The sequence below is a fragment of the Geotrypetes seraphini genome, chromosome 17, assembly GCF_902459505.1.
Source record: "Geotrypetes seraphini chromosome 17, aGeoSer1.1, whole genome shotgun sequence".
Classification (NCBI taxonomy): domain Eukaryota; kingdom Metazoa; phylum Chordata; class Amphibia; order Gymnophiona; family Dermophiidae; genus Geotrypetes; species Geotrypetes seraphini.
Window position 1 is genome coordinate 37,554,049 of NC_047100.1, and position 17,267 is coordinate 37,571,315.

Sequence of the window (17,267 nt, forward strand, 5' to 3'; positions counted from 1 at the left end):
TTTTTTTTTTTAATAATAATATATAGTAAACATGTAAACTAATAGCTGAACACATGGAAGGCATGTTTACCTCTTATCACCCTTTCTTGCTCCAGTTTCTCTATTTAAAATAAATCACAGATGGCTTCACTCTCCAGACACCCGGAGCACTTCCAGTTGATACCTGACATCAGTACCGACACCCTGGCAAGATTTTGCTATCAAATTTCAGCAATATCTTTCTAATGGAAGAGTTTCTGCAACTGTGTTCGTACTGAAGTAAGAACAGCCAAACAGATTGATTTTCCAAGTAGACGTGCCAAAGATTTAGAGGTATTAGCAGCCAAAGTGGATTCTTTTTCTAATACAATCGAACTGGTAAAGCAGGAATGTATTGACAAAATTCAAACGGAGACTGCTCAATTGCAGAGATTATAAAAGATAAAAATGTAATTCATCGCAAAACTGAGCAAATGAACTTTTCAATAGACGCCGAAATTTGCAAGTTCTAAACTGTCCAAAAATTCAAGCCATCTCTCCAACTCTCAACTCCATCTCTCAAGCCTTAAAAAAATTTCTTGCAGAAAATTTAAACTTTCCCCTGGACAATATTCCACCAATAAATAAAGCATATTATCTACCATCTTTAAAAAAAAATTTAAAAAAGCTATTGTTGAAGAGATGACGGCAATTGAACCGGAGGAAAATAACCTGCAAAACCTTACTGCATTATTGGAAGATTCAACGACCGAAGTTAAAGAGAGAGCTACCATGATTGTAAATTTTGTCTTTGAACAAGACTTAGGGCTCCTTTTACAAAGGTGCCCTAGTGTTTTTAGAGCACGCTACCCGAAAAACTACCACCTGCTCAAGAGGAGGCGGTAGCAGCTAGCATGCGCTATTCTGCGCGTTAATCTAATCTAATCTAAACCTTAAGTTTATAAGGCCCTAATACACCTTTGTAAAAGGAGCCTTTATTGTTGGTTATGAAATTATACTTCAAAAAAGGTGGAACTCCCTTCTGTGGTCAGAAACTGTGAAGCTACCCTGACATTACTAAATCCACCACAGAAACGTCATAGAGAGTTTCTTGCTATGAGAGATGAAACCAAGAAAGTGGGAGCCACCTATCTCTTAGCGTATCCTTGTAAATGTGTTACCAAATATTTGGAAGTAAAATACGTTTTATGTCTCCCTGAAAATTTAAGATTTTTTTGGGGTGTCAAGGGGTTGACCAGTGGTACGACTACAGGCTCAAATTAATAACCGTGGGAATTAATAGCCGTTTGAGGCAATTTCTTTCTGTAATTTTGTTGTTGTAAATTCTCCCTTAAATTTCTAAAGTTATGGAGACCTAAGAAAGAATTTGAACCCATTAAAATTAATATTGATATGTGAACTTTTTTTCCCCCCAACTTGATTTTTGTTGAAATGGGTCTGATTTCTGTAACAAGTAGTTTTACTTGTAAATTTTGATAACATAGTAACATAGTAGATGACGGCAGATAAAGACCCGAATGGTCTATCCAGTCTGCCCAACCTGATTCAATTTAAATTTTTTTTTTTTTTTTTTCTTCTTAGCTATTTCTAGGCAAGAATCCAAAGCTTTACCCGGTACTATGCTTGGGTTCCAACTGCCGAAATCTCTGCTCATCTACACCCTCCCAGCCATTAAAGCCCTCCCCTGCCCATCCTCCACCAAACGGCCATACACAGACACAGACCGTGCAAGTCTGCCCAGTAACTGGCCTTAGTTCAATATTTAATATTATTTTCTGATTCTAAATCTTCTCTGTTCATCCCACGCTTCTTTGAACTCAGTCACAGTTTTACTCTCCACCACCTCTCTCGGGAGCGCATTCCAGGCATCCACCACCCTCTCCGTAAAGTAGAATTTCCTAACTTTGCCCCTGAATCTACCACCCCTCAACCTCAAATTATGTCCTCTGGTTTTACCATTTTCCTTTCTCAGGAAAAGATTTTGTTCTATGTTAATACCCTTTAAGTATTTGAACGTCTGAATCATATCTCCCCTGTCTCTCCTTTCCGCTAGGGTATACATATTCAGGGCTTCCAGTCTCTCCTTATACGTCTTCTGGCGCAAGCCTCCTATCATTTTCGTCGCCCTCCTCTGGACCGCCTCAAGTCTTCTTACGTCTTTCGCCAGATACGGTCTCCAAAACTGAACACAATACTCCAAGTGGGGCCTCACCAATGACCTGTACAGGGGCATCAACACCTTCTTCCTTCTACTGACTACGCCTCTCTTTATACAGCCCAGAATCCTTCTGGCAGCAGCCACTGCCTTGTCACACTGTTTTTTCGCCTTTAGATCTTCGGACACTATCACCCCAAGGTCCCTCTCCCCGTCCATGCATATCAGCTTCTCTCCTCCCAGCATATACGGTTCCTTCCTATTATTAATCCCCAAATGCATTACTCTGCATTTCTTTGCATTGAATTTTAGTTGCCAGGCATTAGACCATTCCTCTAACTTTTGCAGATCCTTTTTCATATTCTCCACTCCCTCTTTGGTGTCTACTCTGTTACAAATCTTGGTATCATCTGCAAAAAGGCACACTTTTCCTTCTAACCCTTCAGCAATGTCACTTACATACATATTGAACAGGATTGGCCCCAGCACCGAACCCTGAGGGACTCCACTAGTCACCTTTCCTTCCTTCGAGCGACTTCCATTAACCACCACCCTCTGGCGTCTGTCCGACAGCCAGTTTCTGACCCAGTTCACCACTTTGGGTCCTAACTTCAGCCCTTCAAGTTTGTTCAACAGCCTCCTATGAGGAACTGTATCAAAGGCTTTGCTGAAATCCAAGTAAATTACATCTAGCATATGTCCTCGATCCAGCTCTCTGGTTACCCAATCAAAAAATTCAATCAGGTCCGTTTGGCACGATTTACCTTTTGTAAAGCCATGTTGCCTCGGATCCTGTAACCCATTAGATTCAAGGAAATACACTATCCTTTCTTTCAGCAACACTTCCATTATTTTTCCAACAACTGAAGTGAGGCTCACCGGCCTGTAGTTTCCTGCTTCATCCCTGTGACCACTTTTATGAATAGGGACCACATCCGCTCTCCTCCAATCCCCAGGAATCACTCCCGTCTCCAGAGATTTGTTGAACAAGTCTTTAATAGGACTCGCCAGAACCTCTCTGAGCTCCCTTAGTATCCTGGGATGGATCCCGTCTGGTCCCATCGCTTTGTCCACCTTCAGTTTTTCAAGTTGCTCATAAACACCCTCCTCCGTGAATGGCGCAGAATCTACTCCATTTTCTCGTGTAACTTTGCCAGACAATCTCGGTCCTTCTCCAGGATTTTCTTCTGTGAACACAGAACAGAAGTATTTGTTTAGCACATTTGCTTTCTCCTCATCACTCTCCACATATTTGTTCCCAGCATCTTTTAGCCTAGCAATTCCATTTTTTATCTTCCTCCTTTCACTAATATATCTGAAAAAATTTTTATCTCCCTGTTTTACATTTTTAGCCATTTGTTCTTCCGCCTGTGCCTTCGCCAAACGTATCTCTCTCTTGGCTTCTTTCAGTTTCACCCTGTAGTCCTTTCTGCTCTCCTCTTCTTGGGTTTTTTTATATTTCATGAACAAAATGAATAAAAATAAAATAAAAAACAAAGTACCGTATTTTTAGCTCCATATGATGCACTTTTGGGTGCATCTTATGGAGCAAATACACCTCTCCCCCCCCTGCCTCCGGTACCTTTTTTTTAACTGGCGTGGTCAGTGCTGGACAGCTGTCTTTTTCCCTGCAGAGCGGCGCATAAGGCAGGAGTGCGACCTTTGCACTTCCTGCCTGGTCCCGCTCCGTGACTGGCTTGCTATCAGTTCTGGTTTTAAGAAATGTTTGGACAAGTTCCTGGAGGAAAAGTCCATAGTCTGTTATTGAGAACGACAAGGGGAAGTCACTGCTTGCCCTGTGTCAGTAGCACAGATATTGCTACACCTTGGGTTTTGGCCAGGTACTAGTGACCTGGATTGGCCACCGTGAGAACGGGCTACTGGGCTTGATGGACCATTGGTCTGACCCAGTAAGGTTATTCTTATGTTCTTAGGAAATTATGCTTTATTAGTTAGGTGTGCTGATCTAGGTGGGAAAGGGAATGGGGATTCATATACACCTTTTGGTCGCTTTGGCGTTTCAAAGCTGACATTCAAAGCAGTGGGCATTGAAAGATGAAGTGCAGAACCGGGATTTGACCTCACAACCTCTGGCTGCAGAGGCAACAGCTCTACCAGTGAGCCACACCTTCAGTCTGTCCTAGTATGGCTGAGTATAGAATAGTCAAGCCATTGTGACATCGTTGATGAGGTTGGCTCTTGGGCACTGGTGGAATGAAGCAATATGACATCACAGTCTTAGCTCTGGAATGTTGCTACTCTTTGGATACTGGGCTTGATGAAAGGGAAGGGCAATGGGGATTTGTACGCTGCGTTTTTGTGGCTTCGGCATTTCAAAACTGACATTCGAAACAGTGGGCACTGGAAGATTAAGTGACTTGCCCAGGGTCAGAAGGAGCAGCACTGGGATTTGAGCTCTCAACCTCTGGCAGCAGCAGCTCAACCAGGGAGCCACAGCCCTTCCTCTATCTTTAGCCATCTTATGTAGAATCTGCCGGTAACTTCTGTGCTGACTGCACCCCGATTACCACACATCTTTAAAGGTTTGATCTGCAATGAAAAATGTTGGGCATACCCCCAGTAGTTACTGTGTTAGATGCGCAGCTACTGCTTGTTAATTTTCTGTGTTAATAATAATAATTTATATACTGCAAGGCCGTAAAGTTCTATGCGGTTTACAGTAGTTAAAAAAAACCACAACAATAAAAGAAGTTGAATAGAACTAAAAAATTTAAAAGCCAATAATTAGAGACACTAAAAGGATCAAAATAGTGAATTAGCTGCGGTAGCTGTGAAAGTTGAAGCACTTTAGTAAAAGGAGCCCACGGTGCTGCTGGCGAGGGAGCTCTGTAGTCCTGGCACATGGTAATTCCCAGATCACAACAAAAATAATTTTGTGCAGAAGTTATTTTCTCCTTTGGAGGGTGTGTTTTGTACTAATGAAACTGTGAATTGTGGAATATAATGCAAATAGCCATTGTGGACTGGTCATCAGTCTAAGGCCCTCAGAATATTCTGGATTCTATTGTTAGAAAGGAACCAGCAGATGATGACGTGGTCAGGTGCTAATAGGGTCTAGAAAAGCTAACACCAGCAACAACGCTGGATTGGTTTGGCCTACTTCTTTGTTTTGTCGCACGGTGGATCTAGTGGACCGGCTGCCTTCTTGTTTTCTTATCCTTAAAAAAAATGAAAAAAAGGCAGGGATCTTGAAGTGTTTAGGAAATAGCTCTGCTGACAGCTCCCACTGACGACATTCTCTACAGGAGGAGGAATCTGAGATTCAAATGTTGCTTCTTGGGTGGAGCTTCCATCGCAGCAAAACCAGGACAATACATTTCCAAATTATTGGATACAATACACAGTAGAAATAGTATTTCTTTCTTTTTTTCTATGCAAGTGATTTGCAGTGGCAACGATGTGGTTTACCGCAAAAATAAAATCAAGGAGAGAGAAAGGAAAGGTGGGGAGAGGAGATGGTCCAAGGGATTCAACAGATGGGTACTGAGCTTAGGGTAAGAGGGTTCAGAAGGGATGTGAGCTGGTAAAGGCATGCCAGAGAGATAGCCTAGGTAGCTGGGCCAGCTCAGTGGAGTGCAATTATCATTGCTTTACAGATGATGTGGGTTCAGTTTAGTTTTCTTTATTTGGTAATTTGGGGTAGAGTCTTTCAGGCTCTCTCAAAGACAGAAGGTGGTTAATTCCGGCAAAGGTAGAAACAAGAAATGAAAAAAAAAGCCCACCCAGATACACAACCCCCAAATTCCTCTCCAACTAAAAATAGAATGGAAAAAAAAAAAAATCCTACTAAACATTTTACATTTATATCATTTACTTCCAGAAGTGAACCTGGAGAAGTGGAAATGTAAAAAGAGAATGAATTTTACGAGAACACCTTTGTGCCGAAATACAAAACAATTTAGCCAAATATTGCGGGACTTGACCTATATTAAATGCAGCCCAATTAAAAAAAGAATTGATCTGCTTTGATACTATGATTTTTACTTTGTTAATCATAAATGTATATGATTATTTTAATGAGCATCTTCCTCCTAGCATTACTGTTGTATTGCTATCGGTATGCCAGGCAGGAGAGAGTGAACAGCAAATCACCATAAGCAAAAGCCAGAGTTTACTCTTCCCGGAAGGCTTTTCCTGCCAATGCATCCGGAGCCAGTTCCAGCTGTACATTCCAGGCTTAAGAGCTGATGAGTGGTTAGGGATGCAGAAAAGAGGATATGACCAAAAGGGAAATTTGTATTTACAGGACTTATCACAGGTTAACAGAGAGGTCAAGCCAGCCTTCTGGTTATTTTATAATTGTCCAATTGCTGTATGGGATTTTCTTAAATTTAACTAGTTATAAAAAGTACATTGATTTATTTAAATGTATTGTCAAGAAAAGTCAGATTAAGAAAAAGGGATTTTTTTTCCAGTTACAGGGGTGCATAAAACATTCAACGTAATCCTCAGTGATCACAGCCTCTGTTTCAATCTGAGTCTGCTGGCAACATCAAAAAGCCAGATGCAGGGTCCATATTAGTGGGGACAGCAGTCTCTTGCCCTTGGCTGAGAACGGAATACAGTTATGATGATATAGGAGAAAATAAAAACCAAAACCATTTACTTACTGTGAGTGAAGGACACATGATTCTACCTGCACATGAGAAGCTGACTCCGCTCAGCTGTAAGATAAAAGAACAGAAGAAAATTGCCTAGACAAAATATAAAAATAATCCTTTGGGGTTATTTAGAAACATAGAAACATGATGGCAGATAAAGGCCAAATGGCCCATCTAGTCTGCCCATCCACAGTAACCACTGTCTCTTTCTCTTTCCGAGAGATCCCACGTGCCTATCCCAGGCTTTCTTGAATTCAGATACAGTCTGGGAGACTGTTCCATGCATCTACCACTCTTTCTGTAAAAAAAGTATTTCCTTAGATTATTCCGGAGCCTACCACCTCTTAACTTCATCCTATACTCTCATTCTAGAGCTTCCTTTCAAATGAAAGAGACTCGACTCATGCGCATTTACATTACGTAGGTATTTAAACATCTCTATCATAAGAACATAAGAACATAAGAACATAAGAACTGCCTTCTCCGGATCAGACCTTCGGTCCATCAAGTCCGGCGATCCGCACACGCGGAGGCCCTGCCAGGTGTACACCTGGCTTAATTTATAGTCCACCATATCCTTATATGCCTCTCTTAAGGAGATATGCATCTAGTTTGCTCTTGAAGCCTAGGACGGTCGATTCCGTCATAATCTCCTCTGGGAGGGCATTCCAGGTGTCAACCACTCTCTGAGTGAAGCAGAACTTCCTGACATTAGTCCTGAACCTGTCCCCCCTTAGCTTCATTACATGTCCTCTAGTCCGTGTCAAATTGGACAATGTAAATAATCTTCTCTGCTCTATTTTGTCGATTCCTTTCAGTATTTTGAAGGTCTCGATCATATCCCCACGCAGTCTCCTTTTCTCAAGGGAGAACAATCCTAGTGTTATAAGTCTGTCCTCGTATTCCAGTTTCTCCATACCCTTCACCAGTTTTGTTGCTCGTCTCTGCACCCTCTCCAGCAGTTTTATATCCTTCTTTAGGTAGGGAGACCAATGTTGGACGCAGTATTCCAAGTGTGGTCTGACCATTGCCCTATAAAGCGGCATTATAACTTTCTCCGATCTACTCGAGATTCCTTTCTTTATCATGCCCAACATTCTATTTGCCTTCTTTGCCGCTGCCGCGCATTGTGCCGACGGCTTCAGGGTCCTATCTATCAGTACACCCAGGTCCTTTTCTTGTTCACTCTTCCCCAGAGTTGCACCTGACATTGTATACTCGTATTCCTTATTTTTATTGCCTAAATGCATTACCTTGCATTTCTCCACATTGAACTTCATCTGCCATTTCTCCGCCCATGTTTCTAACCGACACAAGTCGCTCTGGAGTTTCTCTCTATCATCCTGCGATCTGATCGCCCGGCATAGTTTTGTATCGTCTGCAAACTTGATGATCTCACTGGATGTTCCTTCCTCCAGGTCATTGATATAAATATCTCCCCTCTCCCACCTTTCCTCCAAGTCTCATGAGAATCTTGGAGAGGGTGGGAGCCAGAAGGCCTTGAGCATGCGCAAACGCTCAAGGCCCCGCAGCAGCCCAGCATAGAACGTCGCGGCAGGTTCTTTCAGCACCGGAACACGTATTTCCTGTGGGTTGGTGATTGCTGCTGGAGGTAAGGGTTTGGGGGAGGGCCACAGGGGGAGAGAAGCCAGTTCCTGGGATGGGGGTGGAAGCGAGCAGCGCCAGTGGCCTTGGGGGGGTGGAGTCTGTTTTTGGGATGTGGAACAAATCATCCTAGCTTCCCATACTTTCTATGGGGACACTCGCTTTGGTTTACGAGCATGCTTTTGGAACTATGCTTGCAAACCCAACGTATGACGAAGACCACGCACCATTTTAGTAGTCTTCCTCTGGACCGACTCCATTCTTTTTATATCTTTTTGACTTTCTTGCCATCTTAACCTTAGCATTATGATTTACTTCAGGTTTAGTTCTGTTTTAAAAAAAAAAATAAAATGTAGGGGAAAGTGTATAGTCTGGAGTTGAAGTTAAACCACTAACGTGAGTCAGAGGGGTTGGGTTCAGGCAGGAAGGCGGTTAAATGCCCTGGGGCAGAACAGATCAGGAAAGCCTCTGAGGGAAGAGGTTTCCTGGAGGGAGGCTCCAAGTGAAGGAAGGGTCCCAACGTGTTGGCTGAGAGGGATGGGGAGGGGGAGTCCCAGGGAAGCAAGGAGTGGCCCTAGCTCAGAGGTCTTGCACCCTGGGGTAAAAAATAGACACCCAGGGATTGCATGAGAAGAAACAGAAGAGTGCAAAGGGAAAAGAGTGCCTTCGTTTTTCTGTGAAGACCCAGGTCCTGAGTGTGCAGCTGGAGCCAGGCCTGGATTTATGTGCGAGTAACTGGAACTGTGGTGAGGAAGCCTGACGAGATAGAACTGTTAAGAGATGAGGAAATACTTGTCAATGTGGTTTTGCCCATGGTTGAACCTGAGTCTGTGACAGGAACAGACTGTGCTATTTTGATTGCAGATTCAATGATAAAGCCTTTGGTTTTCACTTAAACTATACCCTGCCTGTACGTCAGCCATGCTGCCAGATTGGGCTACCGTTAAGACAAGATATTTTACCACAAATCATGCTATTTACATGGGATCTCATTGTAGGAAACTATATTCTAAAGGCATGTTCGGGGGGGGGGGGGGGGTTTGCCTCTAGCATATACGTATTATATAGATGCTTTTGACATTTAACATAGCTGCCCTGTTATAAATTTACTCTTTCGTAGGGTTACCAGACGTTTGTGGACGTTCTAAAACCTGGCAGTTTGTCTTGGGTTTTGGAAAACCCCAACACGCTCCGGCTGCATCTGGAGGGCCTCTGAACAAGTGCGGATGTCACACACATGCTCCAGGCCCTCCAGACGCGGCTGGAGTTTGTCAGGGAAGAGAGGAAGCGATGTAGGGGTGGGGAAGGAATGGAGCAAGGTCATGTGTCCGGGGTTTTGCGGAAGAAAATATGGTAACCCTACTCTTTCTCCCAAGAGGTAAGTTCCAAATTCCTCATCAAACCTGCAGGACCCGCACGCTCGTTTGCGCTTCAGGAAAAAGTTTCACTTTGAAAACTGGGGGCCAGTGGAGAATCGTTATACTTCTGCGCCAAAGTATTTTGTACTTGTTCTGAACAGATCATTTCCTCCCTTTCTTGCCCCCCCCAATCTAACCCCACTCCCCAAATAATATTTTTCAATGGAAACTCTCTAAAGGCATTTTTTTGTAGTTTAACATATTTACCCACCTAAAAAGCTTTACAAATTGCAGACTTCGTTTTTCTTCCACTGATGGGCTGAGGCAAAAAAGAGAAGGCATGGTTTTTAGACACATCACTGAAAAACGCCCTTTAATGAAGGTTACTCATGGCAAGTGGATTGCAGAGAAAACAAAGGAAAAAAATCCAAAAGAAACTGCAGTGGAAATGAGTAAACAAACGAAAAACATAAAAGACTGCAGACAGAATGTACAACATGCAGGCTACGTTTATTATCTATAACAATAAAATGCTACGCACACATGCGCACTCCTACCTGCGTGATCCGTAGGTCCGTGGCCGGCAGGTGTGCGCATGCACGCTTACAACGGCCCCACACTCGCGGTCCCCAAGGTAATGTGCGGTCTGGCTGGCTCCCTTACACTCCAAGCCCGAAGTTTATTTTTAAGTTCAAAGCCTTCGCGGCGGCTCCTCTCATGAGCCGCACCTGCGTCGGAGTAGGCTTCCGATGCAGGTGGGGATCGTGAGAGGAGCTGCCGTGGCACCTTTAAACTTAAAAATAACTCCAGCAAGGGACTAAGGGAGCCGGCCAGACCGCAGGAAGGGGGGGGAGGGAAAAATGCTGCTGCTACACAGAGACGTAGAGCAGGAGGGAAATATCACTGTTGCTGCTGCACAGAGAAGTGGGGGTGGGAGGGAAATACTGCTGCTTCACATGGAAGTGGGGTGGGGGGAGAGAAATGCTGCCGCACAGGGAAATGGAGGGGGAGGGAATGCTGCTGCGGCTTATGCACAGTGAAGTGGGGGTGGGAAATGATGCTGCTGCACAGGGAAATGGAGGGGGAGGAAATGCTGCTGCAGCTGCTGCACAAGGAAATGTAGGGGGGAGGGAAATGCTGCTACTGCATAGGAGGCAGGGAGAGAGACAGAAAGAAAGACAGACAGCGGGAGGAAGACAGAAAGAAACACACATGGTCAGGGAGAGAGACAGAAAGACAGACAGACAAAGGGGGCCAGGGAGAGAGACAGACAGAAAAAAAGATAGCGGGAGGGAGAGAGACAAAAAGAAAGAGACGGGTACGGAGAGAGACAGAAAGACAGACAGACATATATTCTAGCACCCGTTAATGTAACAATGTACAAGATGCAGGCTATGTTTATTATATCAAATATAAATGTGGTTAATGTTACCACCTATCAGACAAACCTGTGTTTCGGTAAACATGCCTTCTTTAGGGGTCAAGAGTTGATAAGGTTTGAATTAAATCACAATATAAAATGATAGTAAACATAAGCCTGTAAAAACTCTTGGAAAATTCTGCACCGACATACTCGGCAAAAACTTCTACCGAAGCAAAACAGTGGATTGCAGAAGCTTAGTTACACAAGATCTGAGGGGATGTTCTCTCTAATATGTTCTCCTTTTTCCCTCAGGGTTTTAGATGTTTTGCTCTTTCCTTCTCATTTTTTTAAAAGCTATTTCTGATCTGAGGAAGAAGGGTCACCTTCGAAGGCTAATCAAACAATGTACTAACCCCCCCTCCCTTTTACTAAACTGCAATAGTGGTTATTAGCGCAGGGAGCCATGCTGAATGCTCCGCACTACTCCCGACACTCATAGGAACTCTATGAGCGTCGGGGGCAGCGTGGCTCCCTGCGCTAATAACTGCTATTGTGGTTTCGTAAAAGTGGAGGGTAAGTTAGTCCATTAAAAAAGGTATTGTCTTCATTCCTTTTATTTTATGGCCCCCTTTTATCATGTCGTGGTAGAGCGTTACAGCACAGGCCAGTGAGGTAATGCTCTGACGCTCATAAGAATTGACCCCCTCCCTTTTATAGAAAAAAATATTTGTATATTACTTCTTGAGTTCACTTTGCTGACAACTATCCTATGCAATTTTTTTTATTGTGAACAAACCTTTCACTAGGAGTGATCCTGCAGGCCATTTATCACAATTCTCTGCAGACAAATATGTGCAACATTTAAATAGGTTGACAAGACATGATACAGACAGGCTTTAAAATCAGCATCAAAACACAGGTAGATAACAATATACTAAACATAATACTACTAGTGGGTTTTAAGACAGGTTTGGACAAATTCCTGGAGGAAAAGTCCATAGTCCATTATTGAGAAAAACATGGGGGAAGCCATTGCTTGCCCTGGATCGGTAGCATGGAATGTTGCTACTCTTTGGGTTTTGGCCAGGTACTAGGGACCTGGATTGGCCACCGTGAGAACAGGCTAAGGGGCTTGATGGACCATTGGTCTGACCCAGGTAAGGCTATTCTTATGGTCTTATGTTTATATAATAGTAGGCACCGAGTTATAGAATGAGGGGGCTAGAGCCTGAAAGACTGAATCCATACTTAAACTGAATAATTAGGAACTCAACAGCTGCCACAGGAATGACAAGATGAATGTATTTCACATCCCCGTTATCAGAGTCAAGGTCCAAAGAATGCTACATCATCAGTTCTGTCCCTGAGCAGTTGTAGCTCCAGCTTGCTCAGGCGGTTTCCTGTAATTGAAATTTGCTGCTCTTTGACTTTTCAGGCACGTGAACAGCAGCCAGGAAACGTGATGTATCGGGTAATGTGGGATACTGGGCTCGGTCACACTTTGTGCGGGAAGCTACAGTGTCTCCTCAGCACTGAGCAGACTGCTGTATACCTGCACATCCCAAGCAAACAAGGTCCTGGCTGTTATTCTGGGAAACACAAACTGTTTGCAATTTTCTAAATGCGTGAGTTAGAAAAGCGATTAACATTTTAAGTTCTAGAACTTCCTTTACATCTTTTTTTCTGTTGTAGCTCAAAGTGGGATAAATTCAAGTAGACTAAGGGGCTCATACTCAACAACCAAAAAAATGCGCTCCTGCCTGAAGGAAAGCTTTTCAAAACCAGGACAAAATGCTGGGTTTTGAAAAGCCATCCGGACATGTCTTCAAAAGGAGGACATGTCCGGGGAAGTCCGGACATCTAATAACTCGAGGCGAGAGGATGCTGGTCAAGGTTATCCTATGCACAGGGTGGGAGATTTTTAGCCCATTTTAAGGTCTAAAACAGTAATCTACCTATGCAAAAGATTGACCTATAGTTGACTATATATGGTATCTATCTATATATACACACATACATGTATATACTATATATACCTGTATACACACATACACACACAGATATAGGGGTATAAATATACCTACCTACATATAGATGTAACATAGAAACATAGAACATGACGGCAGAAAAGGGCCACGGCCCATCCAGTCTGCCCACACTAATGGCCCACCCGCTAACTACCTCCATGAAGAGGCCTCAATTACCTGTTGTGGAAGATTATTCCAGCGATCAACCACCCTTTCGGTGAAGAAATATTTTCTGGTGTCGCCATGACATTTCCCACCCCTGATTTTCAACGGATGCCCTTTTGTTGCCGTGGGTCCTTTAAGGAAAAAGATATCCTCTTCCACCTCGATAATGCCTGTGACATATTTGAACATCTCGATCGTGGCTCCCCTCTCTCTGCGTTCCTCGAGTGAGTACAGCTGCAATTTACCCAGTCATTCCTCATACAGTAGTTATGTATTGTAGATACAGGGAAATACTTTTAAAAACCAATAGGAGGATATGTTTTTTCTCTCGGAGAATAGTTAAGCTCTGGAACGCGTTGCCAGAGAATGTGGTAAGAGCGGATAGCATAGCTAGGTTTTAAGAAAGGTTTGGACAAGTTCCTGGAGGAAAAGTCCATAGTCTGTTATTGAGATAGACACGGGGGGAACCACTGTTTGTCCTGGATCGGTAGCATGGAATGCTGCTACTGTTTGGGTTTTGGTCAGGTACTAATGACCTGGATTGGCCACCTTGAAGACAGGATACTAGGCCATAGGTCTGACCCAGTAAGGCTATTTTTATATTTTTAGGTTAATTATAGCCTTTGATTAAACTAATGTAGCACATATATTTAGATTTTAAGAGGGATTCTTTATGTGAAGAAAATAATTTAGAATTGATTAAGTGGGCATTGTGACCGGCGAAGGCCCGGACTGGATCAGACCAGAGTCCTGACCCAGATGAGTGGTAAGGCGAGGTATGGAGGGTAGCTGGGGATGCAAAATAAAGAAATATGGCAGCAAAATTGTCCAGTTTTTTTTATTTCGCCTTCACTACCACAGTGCACACTTCTTGAGAGGATGGGCTCTAAACCTCTCAGCATTCATAGGGACATAAAAACCAAAACCACTTCATAACTCACACAGCTTTGCATCAATATGGCACAATCACTACTGCCATTAACAGCAACTTGCTTCTGAGGCAATTCCCTGGGTGAATACAACAATTCACAACCCAGGACATGGGATCCTTTCCAAACCCGCAGATCAAGGTCACTCCGCATCCCCCTCCCAAAATCCCAACTAGATGTAAGGATTTAAAAAAAAATATTTAAAAAAAAACACCTTCAGAGGGCTGTTTTTATCTCAGTGTCTGTGCTCTACAAAAACTCAAGTCCAAAACGGCACAGCTTGATTTTAAACTTAAAACACAAAAAAAATTAGCAACCTGCACTGCCAGGCCAGGCTGCCCACACTTCCAAACTATGGTACTGGCTTTAACTTTTCCACTTTAATTCCGTGAGGCTTCACCACTTTCCACATTCCTACTTGAACAGGTTCAGTTTCCAAATCCCCATTAGTCAGAGAACTATCTGAAACCTCCCTCTACCTGCTTTTCCAGTGAAGTATCTGCTTCAAGCTTTGCAGTCCTTGGCTGCAGAGGTCTGAGTTTCTCGGAGGATCTGGTTGATTAGCTCTTTCTGCACCTGAGCTCTAATGGTTAACAGCTGATTAGCCCTGCTTGCAGCTGATCTCAGTGCAGGGACTACTCCAGCTCTGAGCTTGCTCTTAGCCTGCTAGGTGCATCCTGGGACTTGTGGTTCTTTCTCTCTTCCGTTTTTCAGTTTATTACCTGGCAAGGATAACCGGGGTCACTGCATTGCTGTCTTCCTTCTGGGTTTTCCTCAGTAAAGGGGTTTTGTTTTCCTGCCTAGCTCTAGAGGCAGGATTGGGAGAAATAGGTGAAACTTTTGTTTTAGACTCCGAGCACTGCAGGGTCTCTTTAGCCCTGTGACAGTATGTATGCGGTCTGAATTTTGAATATTTTATGGAGAATAATGCTTGTTTTCTCCTGCAACCTTGTACCCCTGAAATATGGCTGTTAGGGATGTCTTCAGAGAAAGCACTAACATTTTTCTGGTCAACATTGTATATCCATTTCCTGCAATAACTTAAAGCGATTATGGACTATATCTGCATTTCCGATGCACTTTATTCTTATTCAGATATAAATTTCAATGTAGACAAATAGGGCTCCTTTCACTAAGCTGGGCTAGCTTATTTTATCCCTTCGCATTTTTACCTACATGGTCTGCTTTTTACTCTGAAGCATTATTGAAATGTTTGTATTGTCTCCAGGATACTTTTTATGGAATTGTACGTCTTGTTTTCTGTGCTGTGAGCCGCTTAGAACCTCCCCGGTATGGCGGCATATAAATACATTATTATTTTAGCACGCGCTAAATGAAAATTATTAACACAAACTAGCGCGTGCGCTAAAACTGCTAGCGTACCTTAGTAAAAGGAGCCCATTTACTAATGGTTAATATGCATAACCTGCCGCAAAACCTCTTATTTCTGTGGCCCCCGTGACAGCATGCTCTAACATTGTGGTGCTCTATTTATATTTTGAAAGTGTTTTTTTTTATTGTACACGCTTTGAATTGTGTTGCAACTAAAGCAGTATATCAAGTTTTAATAAATGATAATCATAACACAGGCCAACAACAACAACAAAAAAAACCAATTTTCTTGGTGCCTTGGGTTTTTATTTATGTTTTTTTTACCGGTTCCTGGGGATATTTGGGGTGCTGATTCAGAAAATTGTATTGGAGAGACTGCATCAGTTTCTTAGATATGGTTACGGGATAGTAGAGCCAAACTTGAATGTTGGGCACAAAAAGATTGATCTCTGAGGAAATGTATGGTGGCTGGAGGACAAAATGTAATCAATGAACCTTTAATAGCACGAGATAGAATCATACTGTCACCACTATATATATATATAAAGCTAGGCCTGATGAAAGAATTTGTAAAGCTTTGAATAAAGACGATTTGTGCATTGAATACTTACCAAGGAAAAATTGAAGGCTGGAATTTCTGATAGTCCACAGATCAGACAACTTATAAATGACCCACATTTCATAGCATCAATGAATGAAATTGAATCTTCATTTGTTCTTGTTGTGAAAAACTTTCTTGGCAACAACTACACAAAGTTAGTAGAAGATATGTTCTTTCATTTCAACAGGCTTGGCTGTAACATGAGGGTTAAAGTTCATTACCTGAAGTCACTTAGATAGCTTTCCAGAGAGCGAAGAGCAAGGTGAAAGATTTCACCAAGACATAAAAACAATGGAAGCCAGATATCAAGGAAGATGGGATGCACACGTGATGGCAGACTATTGCTGCAATCTTATGTGAGATTGTCCTGGCAGATCCCACTCTTGGAAGTCTTACAAAATGAGCTTCTTGTGTGTCGAATGACTTGTGCTTTTGTATAAAATAAGTAGAATTTTATGTTGTATACTTTTTTCTTTTAATTTTTAATATGTATCTTTCATGCTTAAAAGATGTTAATTTAAACACTTCATTAAAATATCCTGATTTTTTAATGGGTGAGCATCAGAGTGAAGAGTGGTGTATGGCACTTGTTCTGCATCTCAAAAACTAGAGCTGAAAGGAGAAAACTGGTGCCATTTTCAGAATCAGCAGGTCAAATATACCCAGAAACAGATCGAACATTTGAGGCACCAAAATGAGTGTTGGCCAGTTCACACCGTAATCATTAGTAAGAACTTGAGTACCGAAAGGAAAAGATTAATGTCATTTGCCAGGGACTGGCAACTGTGCCATGTGAAACCCTCCAATCCATTTTGTAATCCTTCCCTACTGCCAGCACTGCAAGCGGTTTCAAAAATCTAACAGGTTAGTTGCACTATCAAACAATGCATGAAATCAGCACAGCTTGACCTCAGCATTTTGAAACTGCTTGTGATGGCAGAGCACACTGGGAGGTATGGGATGAAAGGTGGGCACTGCTGGATTTCTTCTGAGACCCCATCATACCCCTCCGCTTTGGAGCTGTTCGTTCTTTTCAGATCATTATTTCTCCTCAGGAGAATTCCTAGTGGCTGGTTCTTGGCAGACAATCCCTTCAGGTATTGGCAACACAGCCAATATGAGATAGAAAAA

At 42.7% G+C, this 17,267-nt stretch overlaps 1 protein-coding gene across 1 annotated transcript in view; it reads right to left on the minus strand.

Annotated features, from left to right (window-relative positions):
- The window catches only part of STAB1 (stabilin 1), a 238,892-nt gene extending 224,138 nt beyond the window's left edge, over positions 1 to 14,754 (minus strand). Inside the window, exon 1 of the mRNA XM_033926301.1 lies at positions 14,683 to 14,754. The gene's annotated coding sequence lies outside the window, so the exon portion shown is untranslated. The remainder of the gene's footprint in view (positions 1 to 14,682) is intronic.
- Positions 14,755 to 17,267: the final 2,513 nt, after the last annotated feature.